The 22,375-nt window shown below is 52.3% G+C and overlaps 1 protein-coding gene across 4 annotated transcripts in view; it reads right to left on the reverse strand.

The window, feature by feature from the left end:
* STARD3 (StAR related lipid transfer domain containing 3) overlaps positions 1–19,625 on the reverse strand; it is a 40,410-nt gene extending 20,785 nt beyond the window's left edge. The window contains exon 1 of one of the 4 annotated variants that reach the window (XM_075911660.1): positions 19,472–19,625. The gene's annotated coding sequence lies outside the window, so the exon portion shown is untranslated. Of the gene's footprint in view, positions 1–11,455; positions 11,481–11,916; positions 12,134–19,467 lie in introns of those variants that run through there. The other 3 variants (XM_075911661.1, XM_014570636.3, XM_075911662.1) reach the window with 3 other exon arrangements.
* Between the last annotated feature and the right edge of the window lie 2,750 nt (positions 19,626–22,375).

The following is a 22,375-nucleotide window of genomic DNA, read 5'->3' on the forward strand; positions in this document are numbered from 1 at the left end:
CTACCAGATGTATTGGAGCATAAGCTTTCGTGGGCAAAGACCCACTTCCTCAGATGCATGTAGTGGAAATTCCAGAGGCAGGTATAAATATACAGGCACAGGGAAAGAAAGGAGTACCAATCAAGAGGAAGGCCAGAGATAAGGAGGTCAAAAAGCTGATGCTTATGTGGACTTTATTAAGGTAGTGCCTGTATCACGGCCTGGCTCCCGACACCGCCAATGCCCCACTAGGCTGATACACCACCACCGCCCCGAGACGCGTTGGGCTTACGTCGGCGACCATAGGGGGATGCTGTGACCAGTAGACACAGGAGGCTATGTATATTGGCTGTCATTCCTGTTAACTGCATGGATCCTTGCTGGGATGGGCCCACCTGAACCCTACTCTCCACTGGGAGCCCCCCACCCCGCCCTTAAAACAAGGGCAGCGTGAACACGTACCACCGCAGTAAGTACAGCAGTTGTCGTTGGACGTAGGCTTTTAGTGTCTACCCACCCTATGTGCAACCTGCTGAGGCCATCACAGTCAGCGCTAGGGCCTGGTCTGAAAGGGGGAGAATCAAGGGATACCCCTAAGCCAGGTGATGGCTTAAGACTTGAGAGCAACAGCACCTGATAAGCCCATGACAGCTCTTAGGTTAGGGATGTCAAATTTAAATGGGATCCCCTTCCAGGTGGGGGACTGCTCGGGCTGGGCTGGGGGACCAGTTAGCCACCAACTTCCCTAAGCCAAGGTGCAATACCTGTGACTGGTACCGATAATAAAAGACATTCCTTAACACTGCTGAAACATATTGTTCCTGTCCATACATGCAAGAAGCCATCATGTTCTACCACTGATGGCGCCCCATCTCATTCCCCAGCTGCAAGGGTCGCTGTAGGACAGGACAGGGCCAGGGAGGGAATCACCAGGGAGCCATACAAGTCACTTTCACAGTCACGTTTCTGACAACGGCAGCACTTTCGGAGAAAGACGGCACTTGGTATAAACAGCAGGAACAAGCCCTTCCTCTTCTAGGGGCGATGGGGGAAGAGTCTCCAGCTGCAAAGGTTAAGACATCTGTGAGTGCTAAACAACAGATCGAGGTGCACACACAGGGCCGCAGTCTCTAATTAGAGTGTCATTGCGTTCTCAGCTCAAACGCCACTTCGCACTTATAGTCCTCTGCAGCTTTCAAGTACAGGCAGTCCCCGAGTTACGCGGATCCGACTTACATCGGATCCGCAGATACGAACGGGGATTTTCTCGCCCCGGACTACAGGAGCGGCGGACGCCCAGTCCCGCCGCCCCCGTCCTCCGGGGCGAGAAAAGCTGCTCTGCCTCTCCCTGGTCTGCTGGGCGGGGGAGCCAGATCAGCGCCACGGTCCCGCCTGGGTCCTCCTCCGCTTTGCTCAGCGTCTCCCTGGTCTGCTGGGGGGGGACGCAGCTAGTGCGCCCCCCCCCACCCCCAGCAGACTAGGGAGACATGGAGCAAAGCCCCGGGCCTGTGGTAGAGCAGGTGGGGTGCTGCCGGTTGGCCCAGCAACACCCCAGCTGCTCTGCCCCAGGAGTCCTGATTCAGCCGCTGCTGATCAGTTTCAGCAGCAGCTGAATCAGGACACCTGGGGCAGAGCAGCTGGGGTGCTGCTGGGTTGGTCCAGTAGCATCGAGGAGCGGCGGCGCTACTGGACCAACCCAGCAGCACCCCAGCTGCTCTGCCCCAGGCGTCCCCAAGTCAGCAGCTGCTGAAACTGACCAGCGGCTGACTACAGGAAGCCCCTGCCCTGGGCTTCCTGGAATCAGCCGCTGATCAATTTTAGCAGCAGCTGACTTGGGGATGCCTGGGGTTCTTAAGTTGAATCCGTATGTAAGTTGGAACTGGCGTCCAGATTCAGCCGCTGTTGAAACTGATCAGTTTCAGCAGTGGCTGAATCTGGACGCCAGTTCCGACTTACATACAGATTCAACTTAAGAACAAACCTACAGTCCCTATCTTGTACGTAACCCGGGGACTGCCTGTATCTCACAATCGTCCATCAGTTCCTCACCATCTCCCCCCACCCCCCACACACCCAGTCTGATGCATGAATAGAATTACCCGCTATGGGGTGAAAAATACCATGTCCAAGATCACATGCCACCAAGACTAAGAATTCAGAAATGCCTAGTTCCCACACTCTGCTCAGCCTAGAATCTCTTCTAGATAAAGCCAAAACACACCCCTGCGCTCTGTGAGGTTTTTTTTTTTTAAGACGTGACATGCGGTGAGGCCAGCACACTAATTAAGAACAGCAGAGAGAACGCTAGAGATGTGCAAAGAGCAAGTGGAATTCTGCAAACCTGTCTTGCATCCAGCGAGAAACAGGCCCGAGGGAGAGGGGCCCTTTGTGTCTCCAAACAATTCTGAAGCTATGAATGCAAAAGCACAGGGAAGAGGCACCGCACCACACGGACAAGCAAGTGAGCAGAACACCTCATTAGGGATGTCAAGAAGCGTGTAAATTCATTAAGTGTGTAGACGAGCACATTTTTGTCGACTACACGATTAATCAATATGGGACAGCACTCAGCCCCAGCCCCTGCTGCGTCCGCCAACTGCCCCCGCTGCGGCTCTGCAAAAGAAGTAATTTAGGAGTCACAGCGGGGATAGCTCCCGGGACCTGGCGGGAGCCGGGACTGACCCCAGCTGCCTGCCTAAAATAATTTTTCTGCAGAGGTGCAGTGGTGGCTGCTTCAGGGACCCAGCATCAGCTGGGTCTGAGCCAGGCTGCTGGCCAGCCCTCTAAAAAAATTTACTGGCGGGGTGAGGGAGAGGGAATGCGTGTAGTCAACAGCATTAACCGAGTGCCCAGAATGTGTTGGCCACCCTTGGCCTAAGAGCTAAGACAGCAGTGGATCCAGCACAAAGAGCTGGGGCAAGGTTGTGGAGCAACTAGCAGCATCTAGCATGACCCCCCCGGGGAGGGGAAGAGCCACATGCAGCTCACGAGCCTCGGGTTGCTCACCCCTGCCATATGCTTTTGCTTATCGTTTAATTGTCTGCACTATTACAACTCAAACCCCAGTAGAACGTCTGATGCAAGGCCTTTCTTTTCTGGGTGCTACCAGCACCGGATGGTTCTATTAATTAGCAAAGGTGTTTGGAGAGGCAACAGGATTAGGGTTGCCAGATGGTTTCAACCAAAATATCGGACACACTTGACATGACATCATAATCGACATTCCATCGGATTTAGAAAATACCCGACATTTCTGTTCTCATTTCTATTTTCTCAATGTGTTTCCCGAAGAGAAAGTTTCAATACTGGACTGTCTGGTTCAAAACCAGACACCTGGCAACCCTAAACAGTACTGTGCCTGAGGGTTTATTTTGTTTGTTTTTACACAAGCTTTCTTCTGTGTGAAAGATTCATCACCGAGCACCCTAGTGCTCTATTACATATTCACATGTTCGCCAAAGTCTCTTGCTGTAGCAGGACGTCGGCTCAATCCCTCGGAAGAGACACCCTTAGCTTGGCGCTGCGGCTCACGAGGGGCTGCTCAACTGCCAAACGGCACGGGTTTGAGAAAGAGGAGCGGGGAGAAGAGGAGCAGCACTAGCGGTCTTGAGAAATTCCATTGGCAAGGCCCCAGGAAACGAGAACCCGATCGATACCCGTCTCATTCAGAAAGCAGCAGTAACGTTATTACAGTCTGTCAGGGGCAGAGTTCGTTTTCCTCCCTTATTCCTTTTTCAAGCATGGACCGTACACTGGGATAATTCAGTGACTGGCGTTCCCTCTCGGAGGAGGAAGGGTTTCTAGCGACTAGAGCAGGAATTCGGGAGAGAGGCAGCTCCTGCAGCACACGTAAGGTACTCTTGTCTTCATTTTCAAGACCTTTAACTACCCAGCCTCATCCAATCCTTCGTCTCCCGTTTCCTGATCAAGATACTGACTCCCATCTCCAACTGGCTGACAGCAGCATCTCGCGCCCACCTGTTAAGTTCCCCAACAAGCACCTTCTTGCTTTTTCCCCGCGGTAAGCACTCCCACCGCTACTGCACTATACCCCGCCAAATCCCTCGAGAAACTCGTCTTTGCTGCAATGCCTACAAAAACCAGGTCACTGGGGAGCTCAGACCCATCCCGTCTTCCCAATGGGTATCTCTTAGTGCCTTCTGGCGTTCTCCCTTCTGTCTGCACTCACCTGTTGTGTCTCCTCTTCTACTTAAAGGGTAAGCTCATGAGACGGAGAACACCTTTGTTCGGTGTCTGTACAGCACCTAGCACATCAGGGTTGCAGTCTATTACTGTGGAGCCTGGATGCTACTATATAGTACATAGAATAAAAACCCAGCTCTGCTATTGACTGCGTGGCCATGGCTGAGTCACTTCGGGAGGCTGAGATACCTGTACGGTTGTGCTGCAAGAATTAATTGGTGTTTATATGGTACTAGTAAGTGCCAAGTTTCATCTTCAGATGCCAAGAATGTACATACAGCCCTTACGCCGCAAGTGACAGGGGGCCGCCTCTCACCCAAGCCAGTGGCAGATCAATATTTGCGACACAAAGGCACCTCGGGATTCAGGGAGGCTGCCTACGCCGGCAACTGACCTACCTGGGCACTCATTAATGGATTTAACTGTCCCCTTCTTCTACAAAGGAATTTCACAAGCCAATTACAGAGAGTGCGCGCAGAATCCACGCCCAACCTGATATTGTTCCTGAACCCAGCACCAGTTTCCCCAGGGATGGACCTGGTTCCCCCATTCATGTTTCCCAGGGCTCGAATAAAGACATTAAGTGGATGTTGCATTATAAAGCCAGCCTTCCCTGCATTTAACACCTCATTTATGTCAAAAGCGAAGTCTGGGATACGTCCAGCTGCCTCATCAGCATCAGTACTACACCCCCTTCCCTTCTTTTACTGTTCTAAATTCTGGGTTAACCCGATCTCCACTCCAGGGTCCAGCTCATCTGATGAAGTGGGTTTGGCCCATGAAAGTTCATGATACTACAGGTTGAACGTCTCTCATCTGGCACCTTTGGGACCTGACCAGTTCCCAATGAGAGAATTTTCTGGACCACGGGAGGACAATATTGTCTATCAGCATCACCAACACTTCCATTACTTACTGAGTTCTTAGAAGACGTTTAGGGGATAAACTAGAGCTAAAACACAGCACAGAACACAGAGCCAGGACCGGTGGCTGTAAACAAACTTTATGGGACTGCAGGAAACTTGGCCATACCCATGAAAAGTGGACATCCAGTGAACTCAAATCATGCTGGATGACGGGCATTGCTGGACTAAGGATGCTAAATATCGAGTAAATGACTAATCGAGTTTGTATCAATACAATCTGTATTGAGTACAGGCAGTCCCCGGGTTACGTACAAGATAGGGACTATAGGTTTGTTCTTAAGTTGAATTTGTATGTAAGTCAGAACTGGCTCCAGATTCAGCCGCTGCTGAAACTGACCAGGGGCTGATTACAGGAAGCTGGAGGCAGAATTGCTCTGCCCCCAGCTTCCTGGAATCAGCCACTGATCAGTTTCAACAGCGGCTGAATTTCGAGCCTGGGACAGAACAGCTGGGCTGCCAGGTAGGTCCCTGCAGGACCAACCCAGCAGCACCCCAGCTGCTCTACCCCAGGGTTCACAACAAAAGCCTGGTCTGCTGGGGGGGGGGCACTAGCTGCGCCCCCCCCCCCAGCAGACCAGGGACACGGGGAGCAAAGCCGCAGCGGCGGCAGGGTGCTACGCCTCTGAGGCTTTGCTCTGGCAAAGCCTCAGAGGCGCGGGACCCCTCCACCTCCCCGGCTTTGCTCCAGGTGTCCCTGGTCTGCTGGAGACGGTCCCCAGCAGACCAGGGGCACCCGGAGCAGCTTTTCTCGCCCCGGAGGTGGAGGTAGCGGGACCGCTGCGCTCTGGGCGGTCCCGCTGCCTGCGAGCTCCGGGGCGAGAAAGCCCCATTCGTAAGTGCGGATCCGACATAAGTCGGATCCGCGTAACTCGGGGACTGCCTGTACACAATTAGTCGATAAGGGGCCACTTTGGCTCTGCAGTTTAAAAGTAGTAGGAGCCAGGCGCTCAGGAAGAGCCGCAGCAGGAGTAGGTCTGGGACTCGGCTCACGCCGGGTGCGGACCACTGCAGCTCTGCCTTTTAAATGTATTAAGGGCTGCCTGGCTTTTACTACATTTAAAAGGCAGAGGCGCAGCAGGGAACCCGGCGCAAAGCAGTCTCGGCTCTGTGCTCCACTCCGCAAGACATCTCCAGGGGCTCCGCGAGGTTGACAAACTGGAAACATCGATAGGTACAACACATACAATCAGTGGACCGCTAGGGCTCCGCATAAGTACAACACATACAGTCAGTGGACCGCTAGGGCTCCGCATCAATTTTTATGCATATAAAGGGCTCCAGAGCCCCAAAAGTTTGAGAACCACTGCTCTAAGGTGCGACAGGACGACTTTTTTTTTTTTTTAAAGTTACAGACTCACATGGCTATCCCTCTGAGCCAATAAAACTTTTGTTAGACAAGTCCCAGAGGAGAAGCCACATTAGTCTGTATCTGCAAAAACAAAGAGGAGTCCTGTGGCACCTTAAAGACTATTTAGGTATCAGCTTTTGTGGGTAAAAGCCACTTTGTCAGATGCATGGACAAACATTTTTCTTGTTCAGAGGTGCTAAAACTCTCCCCACACTGTCCATGACAAAAGTTCTGCAGCTGCACGTGCTCGTGTAAACAGTGCGCTGTCAGCAGACAAAGCCGCGCATGGGGGGCGAAAGTGGCCGTACACAGCGGCTAACCTGCCGAAAGCTGTGCAGCGTAGACAAAGCCTACACGTGGCCGTGGCTATTCATCTGTTGGAGAGGCCCAAGCCCGGAGGAGCAGATGGGGCTGCAGATCAGGGTTTAGGCACGCTGGCAGAGCGGTTTGCATCGCGCCCGGTCGCCCTAGTCTCGCCACCCCCTCCTTTTCTGCAGCCGCGCGTTGGCCTAAGAACCTGAATAGGAAGCAAGCCTGTCGACAGACTTTTCAAGTGTCAGATAAACGTTCCGAGCACATAACACGCCGAGTGCCTTTCACATGGATCTGCCCCATGAGGCCTGAAGTGCTAACACACACACAGATGTTATGGCCTGAAAGAGACACGCGTGTCAAAACGCTGCAGGGGGTTCGCATCCAAGTGTGGTTAGGTCATCGCCTACGCCCTACACGGATAGACGCTTCCGGCCTACCCTGTCACCATCCACCTGAAGTGCCTGGCTTCTGCTGACTCAAGGGTGTTTGCATGTTAATGCCATGTCTTGCAGTAAGACGACAGTTTAGAAAGAGTTTCTCTTTGCCGCACACTCCCTAGACTTCCTATTACAGATGTGTGTTCTCAGCTCATAAAATGGCTAACAGCTCATTCGCAAGTCACCTCCTTTGATAGTTGCAGATTTTACAGCAAGTTGTGTCAGAAGACAAACTGCCTCAAGAGACTATTAGACTGCGAGCCTTTCAAAGAGATGAACTACAGAAGGTTTCCTAGAAGTTTTTTAAAGTCCTGGGTTCCCTAGAGGATAGACATGTTTTTAAACGTAACCACCACTGTACTCCCGAATAAAGGGAAGAAATCCACACTGCCGATTTCTCTGTTTCTTTGCCTGAGCATACAGCTCCCATCTCTCTCTCCGGATCACAGAGAGACAGTTTTGTTAATACACAGCAATTACATTTTTGATCATAACAATCATTAGCACTTATGAACCACTTTACAAATGTTAATTAATGTTCAACACCCCAGAAGGCAGGTAAAGATTATCTACTGAATACGCTTCCCCTGGTGCTGGAATCTTAGAAAAATGTAGGGTGTGATTTTAAAAGCAAACTTTTACAGCTTCTCTTTAAAGTCTTTCTGGACAAAAAGTTTTTCAAGTATCGAAAAGGGTGTTACAAGGAGGAGGGAGAAAAATTGTTCTCCTTGGCCTCTGAGGCTAGGTCAAGAAGCAATGGGTTAAACTGCAGCAAGGGAGGTTTAGGTTGGATATTAGAAAAAAACGTAACAGTCAGGGTAGTTGAGCACTGGGATAAATTGACAAGGGAGGTTGTGGAATCTCCATCATTGGAGATATTTAAGAGTAGGTGGGACAGACACCTGTCAGGGATGATCTAGACAGTGCTTGGTCTGCTGTGAGGGCAGGGGACTGGACTTGATGACCTCTTGAGGTCCCTTCCAGTTCTAGGAGTCTATGAATTAACCTCTGCTCCGTGTTTCTGAATGTTTCCGGATCATTTTATGTATGTGTGGGAGCTGCCAGAAACAAGATGCTAAGGCCTATCCTAAAGTCTAACTGTAAAGTGAGAGAACAGAGACAAGGATGGAGGAGAAAAGCGAATAGCAAAGTACAGGAGGCTTGCAACGCGATTCATTCCTGAGGAAGCGTCGCAAGTCGGGGGCGTAGGCGCCGTCGTAAATGAGGGCCAAGGACGTAAGTCGGGAGTTTCCGGCCCCTTTCCCACTTACAAAAACGGCTGTAAGTGCTGGGGGTCGGAACTCAGGCGGTCGTATTGCGGGGGCCTCCTGTAGCGAGCCAGTAATCGCGTTCTTGGCTCCAGGCTGAGAATACAAAGTTTCACGGTTTCCACACGCTTTGGGCAGGGCCTTTGCCCCAGACACAGCCTCTACAAATCCTCCAGCAGCTTGATTGTTACTTCGAGAGGAGGGTCTTGGAGCCTAGTGGGATGGGAAAATCCCTGTGAACTAACTGAAGGGGGCTCCCACACCTGGGGGGTGGGGGGGACAGGACAGTTGCCCAGCTGTCTGCAGAAGCGCAACACGGAAGAAATTCTCCTCCCTTGCCCTGCAGCCTTTGCAAAGAGCATGGCTGTTAGGAGGGTGAGCTGGGCTCAGCGAGGAACAAGGTTACCTGGGTGTCCTCTCCCCGTGGCCGCTGCTGCCCTGAGGAATCCAGGCCCGTCCTTTCCCTGGGTCACTTCCAGACCTTGCTCAGAGCCTGCTCTGCACAGCATGGCCTCACAGGGCAAAGGCAGCTTCTTCTGGGGAGAAGCCCTTCTTATCCAGCAGTGCCACAGGCAGGTGCCATCCAGCCTAGGCCCAAATCCTCCCCACTCTCTCCAGCGAGCAGCCTGGCCTCCCAGCAGGAGGAAGGACCACGTGGGGGAAGCCGCCTCATGCTCCGTGCCACAAGGCTGCTGAAGGCCTCGGGCTCTATTCCTAAGCCAGGGGAGAACTCAAACCTCAGACCGCCCAGCCTGGGAGGGAAAGTGTGCCACAAGGCCAAATAGCAGCGGTGGTCAGAGGGGGGAGCCTGCGCTGTATTTAACCCAGAGGGGGGGGTCCTGTATCCCGCACCAGTGCCCAGATGAGCCGTGCTCTTGATTCTGTCCCTCCATACCAACACTTTGCCCCTCCTCTGCAGGGCAGAGCCCCGCAAGCTGCCTCCACCCCCCACCCCACGAGAAGCGAGAGCTCCCACAGCTCCCTTTCAGACCCCGAAGCGTGGAATGGCAGCCATCAGCTCTGACCCAGGGACACGTCTGACAAGGCTCCCTAGTCCCCCAGAGCAGGGATGGCCACCCAGTGATAGGAGGAGTCCTCCGTCCCATGGCACAGGCTTGCTGCTACAGCTGAACTCCAACCCCCATGATGTGCCAACGAGACTGGACCACACGCCGCTCTTCAGGTCCTTATTAGCGGATCTTCTCCTCCCCCCACCACCAAGAACAAGGTGACACCCCCCCCCCTTATGTCATAGCCACAACTAAGGCTGCAATAGTGCAGTCGATTAATGGATTAGCAAAAGCTTATCGGTTAATGCTATAGATTGCATGCATCCCACGACCCCCGCCAGTAAATTTAGCAGCCTGGCTCAGTCCTGGCTCGCGCTGGGTCCAGGACCGAACCCCGCTGAGGCTCTGCATTTAAAGCATATTAGAAGCCAGGCAGCCTGGCTCAGTTTGGGCTCACGCCGGGACTGGGAGCTCAGCGTCCTCCCACCGGACAAGGGCTGCTGCCACCCCATGCTGCTGCCTCTGCATCAGAACAGCGTCAGGGCGACAGGCAGCTGGTCCATGAGGGGGGCTGGTTTTTAAAACTGGCTTCCCTTGGACCAGCTCCCCCCTGCAACCGGTGGTAGCGGGCTCCTCTGGAGTGGGGCTGGAGCGCACTGGCCCCCGGTCCCACCCCCAGGGACTACAGAATAGTCGAGTAACTGATAAGAATCCAGGAGGTTACTTGACTGTTCAATTAACCGATATTTCACATCCCCAGGCACAGCCCTGATCACAGGTGGATTTGTGAGCCCTCTTCCTAGTTAAGCTCTTTGTGCAGACCGGTCACGTTCTCCTCCAAGACATCCCCCCCTTCATCAGCCGTCCCAATCCCACCGAGCAGCCAGCTCGCCGGCAGGCCCACCGCTGCCGCCCTCCTTCCCACCAGGCTCCGCTTCCACACGGGACTCTCCTTCCCCTGCCCGGTGAGCCATTCCATCCCTGAACTAGATGCTCCCCGCAGACGCCAGGCAGCACAGCCCCGTGACTTACCAGGAATCAAATGTGGGACCGGGTCACTAACAAGAGGAGGTGAATCAAAACCCAAGGCCGGGGGAGAACTCCGAGCCTTTGCTCCTGGTGCATCTCCCAAAAGTCTTGCCTGGGAAGGCCAAACATGCAAGACGGCCACACAGCAGCGCAAGTTGGAGCGGTGAGCCCCTCCTCCCCAACAAGCAGAACAGTGACCTTTAGGCCCCTTTACTTCTTCCGCTAGCCACCAGACAACAGCTAGGGCAGCAGGAACACCAGACTAGGGACTCTCGATCCTGAATCCACACTCTAGGTCAGAGGCCTTTTGACAACAGTGCACTTGTGGTTACCAGTCACATGGGGTGACTCAACAGCAGTATGGGAAAGGCAGGCCAGCCTCCTCGCTCCTCACATCGCCACTTCCCCCTGCTCCGAAGCCACTGAATAGATCAGCATCAGCAGGCTAACTGTCCCAGGCGTGCGCCGGCCCTGGGGACGTCAGGGAACCGAACCCGAACGGCAGAGATTAATTTGGATCCACACAGGGACCTCTGAGCAGGGGGGTTTGATTCCAGGCCACAAAGCGCACGGATACTCGAGCCTTAGGCGATCAGGAGCCAAACGAGCGTTCCACATTATCCCACAGAGCCACGGCGGCCGTGACTTCCCTGTTCACGGTTATCGTGATCGTACGGGATGTATGTTTTTTCCTCACAACAAAACAACCGACCAAGTATTATTTGATCAACGACAACTGGTTAATAACACATCCAAAGCCTTCGGCTTGGTTAATAATTAAATCATTCAGGGGTTTGGTATTCTGTGCTGTGGCCGCAGTTGACACGTTACAAGAGCCACTAGCGGCTCGCAAGCCTCAGTCTGAGTATCACTGATCTGGCAGAACGAGGTGATCTCCCCCCCCCCCCCCCAAGAATGATCCTCTGGCATTGAACCTCACCATGCACAAGAGCCTTCCTCCGACCCATGCAGCCGGCTGACCCAGACCGGCTGAGCATGCCCTAAGATAGCAAAGTCCCTCGCCTTTCCTAGAGGCAGAATACTTTGTACAGAGCATGCCGCGTGACTCATGATCCCTGCCAGCTCTTAGGGAACCCTCCCTCCCGCCTTTGTAGTACCCGCCGTCTGGTTATGTTACTGGGCCTTCTGGGCACGCCCAGGGCTCACCAGTCCCAGAGCACGGCAAAGTGTGACCACTGTCTGTGCAGAACGGGTGCTTTCAAAGCGCCGTGCCAACGGCAGACGCACTGTAAAGACAGAGGGCACTTCTCCACCATGTCCTGCAACCAAGGGATCAAAACAGCCTCCCGCCAAAGCCTCATGCCTCACCCCATTTTCCCAACATCGCTCGAAACCTATCGAAAAAAATCATAATCCCACTACACAGCCACATCTACATACCTTCTTTATTGAAAACTACCGTAGCCCGTCTGCTTCCAATTTGCAGTCACCCCCATTCAAACTAAGACCCCCCAGCGTGGCCGCCTCATTAGCCCTTCACACTGGCAAAACAATTTTCAGAAGGCTGCAGTGGGAACGTAGTTGTTTGAGCCTCTGATTCACACCCACTCCACCGAGCTCTCTGATCACAGCAATTTTGAGTCTAGCCTCCCCAACTCCCCTGGAGTTTCCTGTCTGACACCGACCACTTCCCTCCCAGCCCAGCGCCTGCAAGTCAGCAGAAAAAAAAAACACCCTGCCTAAATATTCAGGAAGGCTGATTTCCATGCCATCGATCAGCTGCAACACACCAACATGCAGACTGGCAACTCAAGGTCTCACAACTGTGTGATGAAACCTCAAGGTCTGATGTAATTAGTCACTGTTTTCATTAACAATCCCCAGCAGCTGCCACCTTGAGTTTGGAGACAGACCTTAATGAGCAGACTCTCAGGGCCTCATGTAAAGATTAGAATTAAACATGCAACAGATTAAGTTTAACTGCAAGTAGGTTTAAGAAACACAAGATCTGCTATTAGCCCATTACGGGTCTGGCCTCTGGCAGTGGCCAGTATCAGATGCTTTCAAAGGAGATAAAATTCATCTCCTATCCACAAAATACTCCGAGCATTAGGGGGTTCCTGGGCGGAGAACTTTTATGACCCCATCAGGCCTCACGCTAGCACTTGAGATGTTATTATGAAGCCCTGGATGAAATCCAGTTTGCCACTAGCTTCCTGGAATTGTGACTGCCACAGGCTGACTATGCTCCATGCCAAACAGCACTTCCTTTTATTTCATCAAAATTTAATCTGCCATTAATTTTACTAATAGACAACTTATTCACTCGAGAGCTTGGATTCGGTTTGCACACTGCTCAGAATGGGGGAAGTTTGTCTGGGAAGTTTCATGCATCCAGGACAAAGCACCCAGTAAGGAAACTGCTCAGATTTCACTGGATTTTTAATGGAGATTTTAAAAACTCCTCTGACTTGCGTCCTTTACTATAACAGGATCACCTTTCGCTGGGTGCTCAGCTCCTATGGTGAGCCATGTGACACAATCACTTAGAAAGGTTCCGATTTATAAACACGGGAAGAACGTTATTCTGCCTGAACAGTAGAAAGTTCTTCTAAACCAGGGTGAGGAACCTTTGGCCCCCGGCTTGTAAGGATCTGGCCTCCGAGGCTCAGGGCTCCCCCCAGCTTTCAGGAGCCTGTGCTGGCTTTTCAGCCACCCTCTGCCCCACTGGGGGGCTGGAGCACACCCTCTGCCCCACTGGAATCCTCTAGGCTCTGGAATGCAAGGGGGGTGTCACTGAGGGTTTTTTTTTTCTTCTCACTTGTATGTGGTCCCCCGACTGATTTTTCTGTGGGTCAGTGGCCCTCCTCGCGAGACTTTAACCAGCGTCACTGCAAGGTGGGGATAGTTGCGAAAGTCACCACAACGTTTTGTTTGCCCATGCCGTTGCTGCCAGGGCCAAAGCATACCTTTGCGTCTTTGCTGTCGAGTAGATCAACAGAAGGCGTGCCGTCCTAGGAGCACGGCATTGGTCTGAAAGCTCAAAGACAGGCAGCAGCCATCTCCTTGCACTGCAAAGTTTAAACCGCACTCAAGTTGGGACAATACTCGTCACAGCACCAAGTGAAAAATCATTAGCAGCAATGGCAAAAGCAGACCTATCCAACACACCTGCAGTGCAGGGATTCTAAGAAGCATGGGCAAGGTGCATCCGCAGAGGTCGGGCACGAGGGAAAGCAGGCTTAGAAAGAAGGGAAGCTACTGGTCCGGTTGGACAGGCAGCCCCCTGAAAGAACTGCCCTCCAGCCTTGAACTTAGCTCAGTGTTTCTCCAAAAGGTCCGTGAAACCACCCTAAGAAACTTGCAAACTGGCCGCTCCAGTGTGTTTATTTACCAGCCTCGCAGCTCCCATTGGCTCTGGTTTGCTGTTGGCAGCTAAGAGGAGGAGAACCACGGGCTCCCCTTAGCTGCCACTGGCGAACTGGAGCCAATGGGAGCCACAAGGCTCCACGGCCACGGAGCCGGTAAATAAACACACCGGAGTGGCCGGCTGGCAGGTTTCTCAGAGAGGTTTTGCAGACCACTTTGAGAAATGCTGCACTCCCATAAAAAGCAAGGGCAGCTACATGCAAGAACAGGAAAGTGGAGAACTACAGGTTCCGAGAGGATGACTACGCAGCACAGTGGAAAACCCGTTAACTAATACGATTTTTAACAAGGCTTGATAGCTAATGGCGACAGGACAAATGAGGGTCAATTACAGCCCACTAAGGCTTTTTAAATGTTTGCCCTCAGTACGAACAAAATTGAATTGATAAGTAAGAAAACCATTTCTTAAAATGAGTCATTCTCCTGGTATAAACATAGTCAAACCTCTGTGGAATGTCTCTGCACCCTCAGAAAACGGAAACAATAGGAGTATTTAGAGTTTTTTTTCAAAAAAAGAGTGCCAAGAAAAAAAACAAACGCAGCCTGCAGCTGCGTGGCTCGCTCATTCCCTTGCAGAGCTGAGGGTCACGATATGTTTTGCAACACAAGCCTGTACAAATAGAATATGCCATTGAACTGGCCACGATTCCATGAATGCCAGCCTTTCACGTTACATGTTGTAGATAAAACAAAAAACAGGACTAAGTAGCACTTTCAAGATTAACTAGATGGTTTATTAGGTGATGAGCTTTCGTGGGCCAGACCCACTTCCTCAGATCAAATAGTGGAAGAAAACTGTCACAACCATATATACCAAAGGATACAATTAAAAAAAAATGAACACACATGAAAAGGACAAATCAAATTTCAGAACAGAAGGGGAATGGGGGGGAGCTAATATCATTATATCATTATTAGCTCCCCCCCCCCCATTCCCCTTCTGTTCTGAAATTTGATTTGTCCTTTTCATGTGTGTTCATTTTTTTTAATTGTATCCTTTGGTATATATGGTTGTGACAATTTTCTTCCACTATTTGATCTGAGGAAGTGGGTCTGGCCCACGAAAGCTCATCACCTAATAAACCATCTTGTTAGTCTTTAAAGTGCTACATAGTCCTGTTTTTTGTTTCAGCTACACCAGACTAGCACAGCTACATTTCAATCATTAGTCCTATGAGTGTGACTATTACTGCACAGTACATAGCTTTATCGGCTGTGGAAGACACCACAAGCTCTAGGGATATTCGTGGCTTATCCTGTCTGGCAAGTGTTGTTAAACGGAGAGAGGAGGGGTTCTACAAGTCAGGAACTGACTTCTGGTGTTTACCAATGATTAGGCGTGACCTTAAGCAAATCGCTTCATCTCTATATGCATTAGTTCCCCTGTCTGTAGACAGGATGTGATACCGCTTGCCAGCAAAGGTCGGGAAGCTTAACTAGTTAATATTTATAATAGCACCCGGAGGTCTTTGGCTGGTAGTGCAAGGCAGCATTAGCAAACGCTGCCTGCTACAGCTTTTAGCTCCACATCTCTCTGCCTCTGCATGCTCCTAATAAATGTTTACTGTCTACAGAGCTCTCCCCTCATCTCCCTGCTCAGTTGGCTCTCCTGTTTATTATCAGGACTGCCAAAAAAAAAATCAGATTATTTTAAGCCACTGAAATGTAACGGCGCCCTTGGCGAATTAGCGCATAAAGCAGCTTTCAAAGGGTTTGATTAAAAACAGAAGATCGTTGACAATCACCAGTTTCTCCCTCCACCCAAACATCAAATTCCATTGTCAATCAAGATTCACAGTGAGAACATTAAACCATAGCATGGCTTCTCTTTTAGACAACGGGTGTCCCCGTTTACTCTCCGTTTTATCTAGTCATCAATAGCTAATGGGGACTATAAGAAAATGTGATTTTACTCATCGGATCTGCCTCTTTCCCCCTGCCTTTTATCTGCTTTGTCTAGCCAGACTGTAAGCCCTTTGCAGCAGGGTCAGTACAGGTTGAACCTCTGTAATCCGGCACTCTAGTCCGGCACAATTTTAACTAGTCAGATGTCTGGTGTGGCCAAGTTTCCCACGGTCCCAGAAAGTTTGTTTACGGCTACCAGTCCTTGTTCTCGGTGTTCTGTGCTCTTGTTTAGCTCTAGTTTGCCCCTAAATGTTTTCCAAGAGCCTAAAGCAGTGGAAGTGTTGGTAATACTACAAGACCACATTGTCCTCCGAAGCAAAATGCAGGACAATGTAGCACTTTAAAGACTAACAAGATGGTTTATTAGATGATGAGCTTTCGTGGGCCAGACCCACTTCCTCAGATCAAATAGTGGAAGAAAATAGTCACAACCATATATACCAAAGGATACAATTAAAAAAAAAAAAAAAAGAACACATATGAAAAGGACAAATCACATTTCAGAACAGGAGGGGGATGCAGGGGGATACATTGTCCTCCCATGGTTCAGCAAATTCTCTGGTTTGGCACCAGTCAAGTCCCAATAGTGCCAGACTAGAGAAGTTCAACCAGTGTATCTATGTGGCAGGGGCAATATCTCCATGTACTATTTACTCTTAACTAAGTTAATATTAATTCTCATTTGTAATCCTGCAGCATCTAGAGCAGTGGTCCCCAACCTTTCGTGGCTGCCGTGCGCCCGAGTGCAGGGCCACTCACAAGCCGGTCGTCCATGGGCAGGGCTGCTCACGTGCCACGCTTCCGGAGATGGGGCCACACATGCATCGCATGCCCGGGGCCGGAGCCGCCCACGTGCCATGCACCCGAGGCCAGCACCGCACACGTGCTGCGTGCCTGGGGCAGGGGCCGCCCATGCACCCTGCACGCGGGGCCGTCACCGCATATGTGCCGTGAGCCCGGGACAGAGGCCGGCCACGTGCTCTGGGCCGTCACCGCACATGTGCCGCACACCAGGTCTGTTTAGTCTGCAGAAGCGAAGAGTGAGGGGGGACTTGATAGCAGCCTTCAACTTCCTGAAGGGAGGTTCCAAAGAGGATGGAGAGAGGCTGTTCTCAGTAGTGACAGATGGCAGAACAAGGAGCAATGGTCTCAAGTTGTGGTGGGAGAGGTCCAGATTGGATATTAGGAAAAACTATTTTACTAGGAGGGTAGTGAAGCATTGGAATGGGTTACCTAGGGAAGTAGTGGAGTCTCCATCCCTAGAGGTGTTTAAGTCTCAGCTTGACAAAGCCCTGGCCGGGTTGATTTAGATGGGATTGGTCCTGCCTAGAGCGGAGGGCTGGACTTGACGACCTTCTGAGGTCTCTTCCAGTTCTGATTCTATGATAAGGGGATGGTTGGATGAAATAACATGATCTTGGTAACTAATTGACCATTCATTTCCAGTTGGAAATAGGTCAATGGAGGGATGATAGGAGTTGCTATAGGGAACTTTCTGGGTGTCTGGCTGGTGAGTCTTGCCCACATGCTCAGGGTTTAGCTGATCGCCATATTTGGGGTCAGGAAGGAATTTTCCTCCAGGGTAGATTGGCAGAGGCCCTGGAGGTTTTTCGCCTTCCTCTGTAGCATTGGGCACAGATCACAGCTGAAGGACTCTCTGCATGTTGGGGCCTTCAAAGTATTGGAAGGCTTCAATATCTGAGACATAGGTGAGAGGATTATTCTAAGAGGGGTGGGCGAGATTCTGTGGCCTGCACTGTGCAGGGGGTCAGACTAGATGATCATAATGGTCCCTTCTGACCTTAAAGTCTATGAGTCTATGAGATGTTTCAGAGGGTGCACATAAATGCCCCTGCGGGTGCCATGGAACACGCGGGCACTGTGTTGGGGACCACTGTTCTAGAGGATGATCATTCTAAGGGATAAGGCACTGGATGTGGACTCAGAAGATCTGGGTTCAAATCCCCGTTTAGCTCCAGACCACCTGTGTAATTCTGGGCAAATCACAAAACATTTCCTGTGGGCATTTCCCTTCCTCACTGTGATGCTGCAAAGATATGTCATGGGATGAGGATCATGTAAATATCTAGAGAGACTGGAGCCTTCTTAGGCTAGACAAACAGAAACAGCTCCTGTCCTAACAGCCTAATAATTTAAACACCACAGCACCCAAAAGCACAATGGGGATCCAACTCCGAACGTGGCCTCATGCTCTAATGCAATACCAAAATAAGAGTAGTACCGGTTGTTTGTTTGTTTTATTTCCTGCTACGACAAAAAGGTAAAAGGGTCAAATCTAGCTCTGATTTTAAGTTCCATACGTTTTTAAAAATTCCAATAGAAACCCAATACGTTCTCCCGAATGGCTGAAGCCAAACTTTAAACACTGGAAAAAATTAGAAGTGGAAATGTCTCAAGACTGACTGGAAAGATTGAACATTTATTCATAGAGCTGTGAGAAATGCTTATAACAAAATTAAAAGAAACATGTGACAAGCACATTGTAAGTGTTCATATTTTTTAAAACTCCAATCATTAGAAGTTTGGGAATTTGTAACACTACCATGAATCAGTAGAATGGTAACATTTGCAATAAACACTGGTGGTATCCACAGAAATTAATGGAGGGGAAAAAAGAATCTGAGCCCACAGCACATTATATAGCTGGTAAGAAGGGACCGGTGTGTGTCAGACCTTTTTCTGGGCCACAAGAACAGAGAGAATGAGCGGGGGAAATGATACAAACCCCCCTTCTCCCTGTAGACCTCAAAGCAATTTAAAAAGGGGAGTTAATCACACACACCCTGGAATACAGAGAAGGGATAGGACTTGCCCAGTTATAGAATCACACAATAACTAAGCCAAGAGTCCAGATCCACAACCCCAGACACCATTACTGTGTCACCTCCAGAGAGGATTTGTGGGAATCGGCGAACTGTTATTTCTGCTCTCCAAACCAGCTGTCTTTTCATGGGACTGACAAGCACCCAGTGCACAATGAGGACAACACAGAATGAGCGCCACTGCGGGCTATGAAAAGGGGTCAGCTGGGCCCCGCGGACAACAGTGCTGAACAGACAGAGCTGACACTTGGGGGCTCCACTCAACCTGCTAACCAGCCCCCACAGACCACAGCCTGCAACCCAGGAAGGGGGGCAGGCGGGAGGCGCAGGGTCAAAGCCTGGGACAGACTCGGGCTCGGGGAAAGCCACCCAGCGGAGTCTGACTATGGGGCCGAACAGACAGACAGACAGACGGGGGGAGCCCTGGGAGGGGCCGGACAGATACCAACTGTGGGTGGGGGGAAGGAATTAAAGGCACAGATGAGGGAACGAGAACAGAGGGGGGGATACCAAGTGGGGGGGGGCAGACACCAGGCCGGGGGGGGGGGGAGAATAAAGGCCGTTGGGACAGACACGGGGGGGGGGGGGGGTTATTGTAGAAGGGCGCTGGGACGGGCACATGGAAGTGGGGGAGGGGGAGATTGCAGGACAGACAGACGGACACGGGGGGGGGGGAGGGAAAGAGCTGAGGGGGACACGCAGACAGGAGGACGGACAGACGGACACGAGGGGGGGGAGAAGGACGGACGGGCAGACGGGGGGGGGGGAGAGACGGGCCCCCGGGGGCCCCGGGCCGAGACGGCCCCGTCGGTACCTGCCTGTGGCCCCGCAGCTCCCCCGGCGCCGGGAACCGCTTCAGGCCGGAAGCAAAACCCGACTCTGGGCGGGCGGCTTCCGGCTCCCGCGCGGCCCATAGGGCGCTTTCACAGGGCGTCAGCGCGACCCCTGACCCCGGAAAGGATCGGGTCCCTGCGTGCCGGTGGGAGAGACCACCCGGCACGGGCCGGCCGGGGGGGGAGTCAGCGGGGACAAACCATCGCGGGGAGGGGGGAGCCGGGCTGCTGGGCATTGGACAGCCAAAGTGGGGAGGAGAGCTCTTCTTTGTGGGGGAGGGGACCCCCCCTTCATGGAGAGGGGAGACCCTCTATGGGGGGAGGACCCCCCTTTATGGGACGGGGAGACCTTCTGGGGGGAGGACCCCCCTTTATGGGGAGGGGACCCCTCTATGGGGGAGGACCCCCCTTTATGGGGAGGGGAGACCCTCTGGGGGGAGGACCCCCCTTTATGGGAAGGGAACCCCTCTATGGGGGAGGACCCCCCCTTTATGGGGAGGGGAGACCCTCTGGGGGGAGGACCCCCTTTATGGGGAGGGGAGACCCTCTGGGGGGAGGACCCCCCTTTATGGGGAGGGGACCCCTCTATGGGGGGAGGACCCCCCTTTATGGGAGAGATGACACCCCCCACTTAGCCTCCCCTGTGCTGGGAAGGGTTCAATGCCGGAAGAGGCTGCCTGTGGGGGTGGGTGCAGCGCAGGCACCTCGCCCGTGCTCGCCCGCAAAGGTGCCAGCATCCTGATTCCTGCTTGGCTGGTGGAAGTAGGAGCCCTAGGACCCCTCCCCTCCCCCAGTAGAATAGGAGCTGGTGCCTCCTCTCTTAGCTTGGCTCCCCGTCTGTCTGCCTGGATGTCCAGCCTTCTCCAGAGTCTGGGACCAGCTGAGATCTGAGCACCGCTTGTCCCTGAAATTCAAGCAGCAGAGGGCCAGAGGACGGGGAGAGGGGCCAACTGCCTGTCTAGAAACTGTCCAAGGCTTTCACCAGCCTGGTATTCTCCCTTCGGAGCCTCAGCATGGCGCCTCCAACTCACTGGTTCCCGTCTTGCTGACGCTGGGGCAAATCGGGAGTAACTGCTGAGATTAGTGGAGTTGCTTTATCGCAAGATGAGTGTAACTGAGAGGAGACTGGGGTCCGGGAGGCTGAGGGTGCCCGGGGAGAGATGGATTGCGAAATCGCCTGCATTTGCTGGTAGCCCTTTCTAGTTAGGCAGCAAAGCCTGGATGGAGAGCTTGTGTCACCGAGTGGTGTGGGGGAGTCACCAGGCCCTGCACCCCCATCTGCAGAGGTGACTCTCAGCCGGCAGGTAGAACAGAAAGGTTATTAGTTCACAGGGACACAGCGTAGCACAGACTTGTCAGCACAGGAACCAGCAGCAGCCAGCACCATCCATCTTGGGAAAAACGGGGCCTAGAGCCAGGGCCCTCGGCCCTTCCCTGTATCCTAAGCCAGTCACACACTCAGCATCTGGTCCCAGCCCTGCCTCCTTTGTCCAGCTTCCCAGGCAAAAGATGTCACCTGTTTACATCCCCCCCCCCCACCGTCCTAGGCTCATGTTACAACGAGCCTGGGCCACTGTGAACACTGGGCAGCCTCCCTTCAGTAAGAATCACACCTAAAATTCCCATCCGGGCACTGGTGCAGTGCCAGGGAAACTGAGGCGCGCACACCCAGAGTTACTACAGAGCGGTACAGGACAGTAGAAATCACCGTGACATAAGAAGCGAACAGAGTGGAGTCATCCCCACTTTGTCACAGGGAGGTCAGTGGAGTCTGGGTGGCTCTAGACTGAGGAACAAGACTGGGAGTCAGGAATTCTGAATGAGGCCGCTGCATTCCTCACTGGATCAGCCCAGAACAAGCCCTTACATGTATGCCACCTTCCGCGGGAAGGGCTCAGGAGACGAGACAGGCCGGTGTTGACTGGAGAATACAGATTGAATTGGTTAAAAACATGAAACCGGCCCTTGTCCTCAGTGGGATGGTTGCCAGGGACTTGCAACTTGGCAGCTTTGTTGATTTCCTTATGGAAAATCAATTGGTGGAAAGAGGGTATTGCTGGCGTCTCTCCTGGCTGTGAGCAGATCTCATGCCAGCCAAAGCAAAAACCAGTTCCTGGACAAACACAAAGGTATGCCTATGAGGAGGCTGCACGAGGCAGCCAAACCCCTGTGTGGGACGGATAGCTCAGTGGTGTGAGCATTGGCCTACTAAACCCTGGGTTACCACCTCAATCCTTGAAGAGGCTATTTAGGGATCTGGGGTAAATCTGTCAGGGATGGTACTTGGTCCTGCTCAGGGCAGGGGACTGGACTCAATACTCTCTCAAGATCCCTTGTAGCTCTAGGAGATAAGTGTATATCTCCATATAAATACAGACCAAGAGGAGCCCAATAAGGCATAGCAAGGTGGGATTAGCTGGGCTAGTCACTTCCCAAGCCTAGAGCCTCCAAGCTATTTTGGCACCAACCTGCTGCTGATTTCAGGGGCACTGATTGTGTTCAGCATATAAGACTTACTGGCCAATTGTCACCAATAGCTAGCACTGCAGACGTCATGTACCCAGCAGCGAGCTGTGGAGACCAGCAGCAGCTCTAGGTTACTGCTCTATTCTGGCCCAGCTGTGGTGGGAAGTTATTACTGTCTGATCCATTGGTTGGTGGCTTCAGCAGAGAGGCCCCTGAATGCCCCACTGGCCCTGGTTTTATTTCCCCCACCTTTCCCATCCTTGGGCAGAGGGCAGTACTGTCAGGCTCAGACAGCAATCTCCGCTTTAACCAACTGGCACTGCAGCCCACATGCCCTCTGTCGCCATCTCTGCAGCTCCCCAAGCCCCCTGGAGCACGAGGAACTCCGAGTTGCGGCCGAGTCTTCTGCTTACCAGCAAAGAG

The sequence above is a fragment of the Pelodiscus sinensis genome, chromosome 29 (genome assembly GCF_049634645.1).
Source record: "Pelodiscus sinensis isolate JC-2024 chromosome 29, ASM4963464v1, whole genome shotgun sequence".
Classification (NCBI taxonomy): domain Eukaryota; kingdom Metazoa; phylum Chordata; order Testudines; family Trionychidae; genus Pelodiscus; species Pelodiscus sinensis.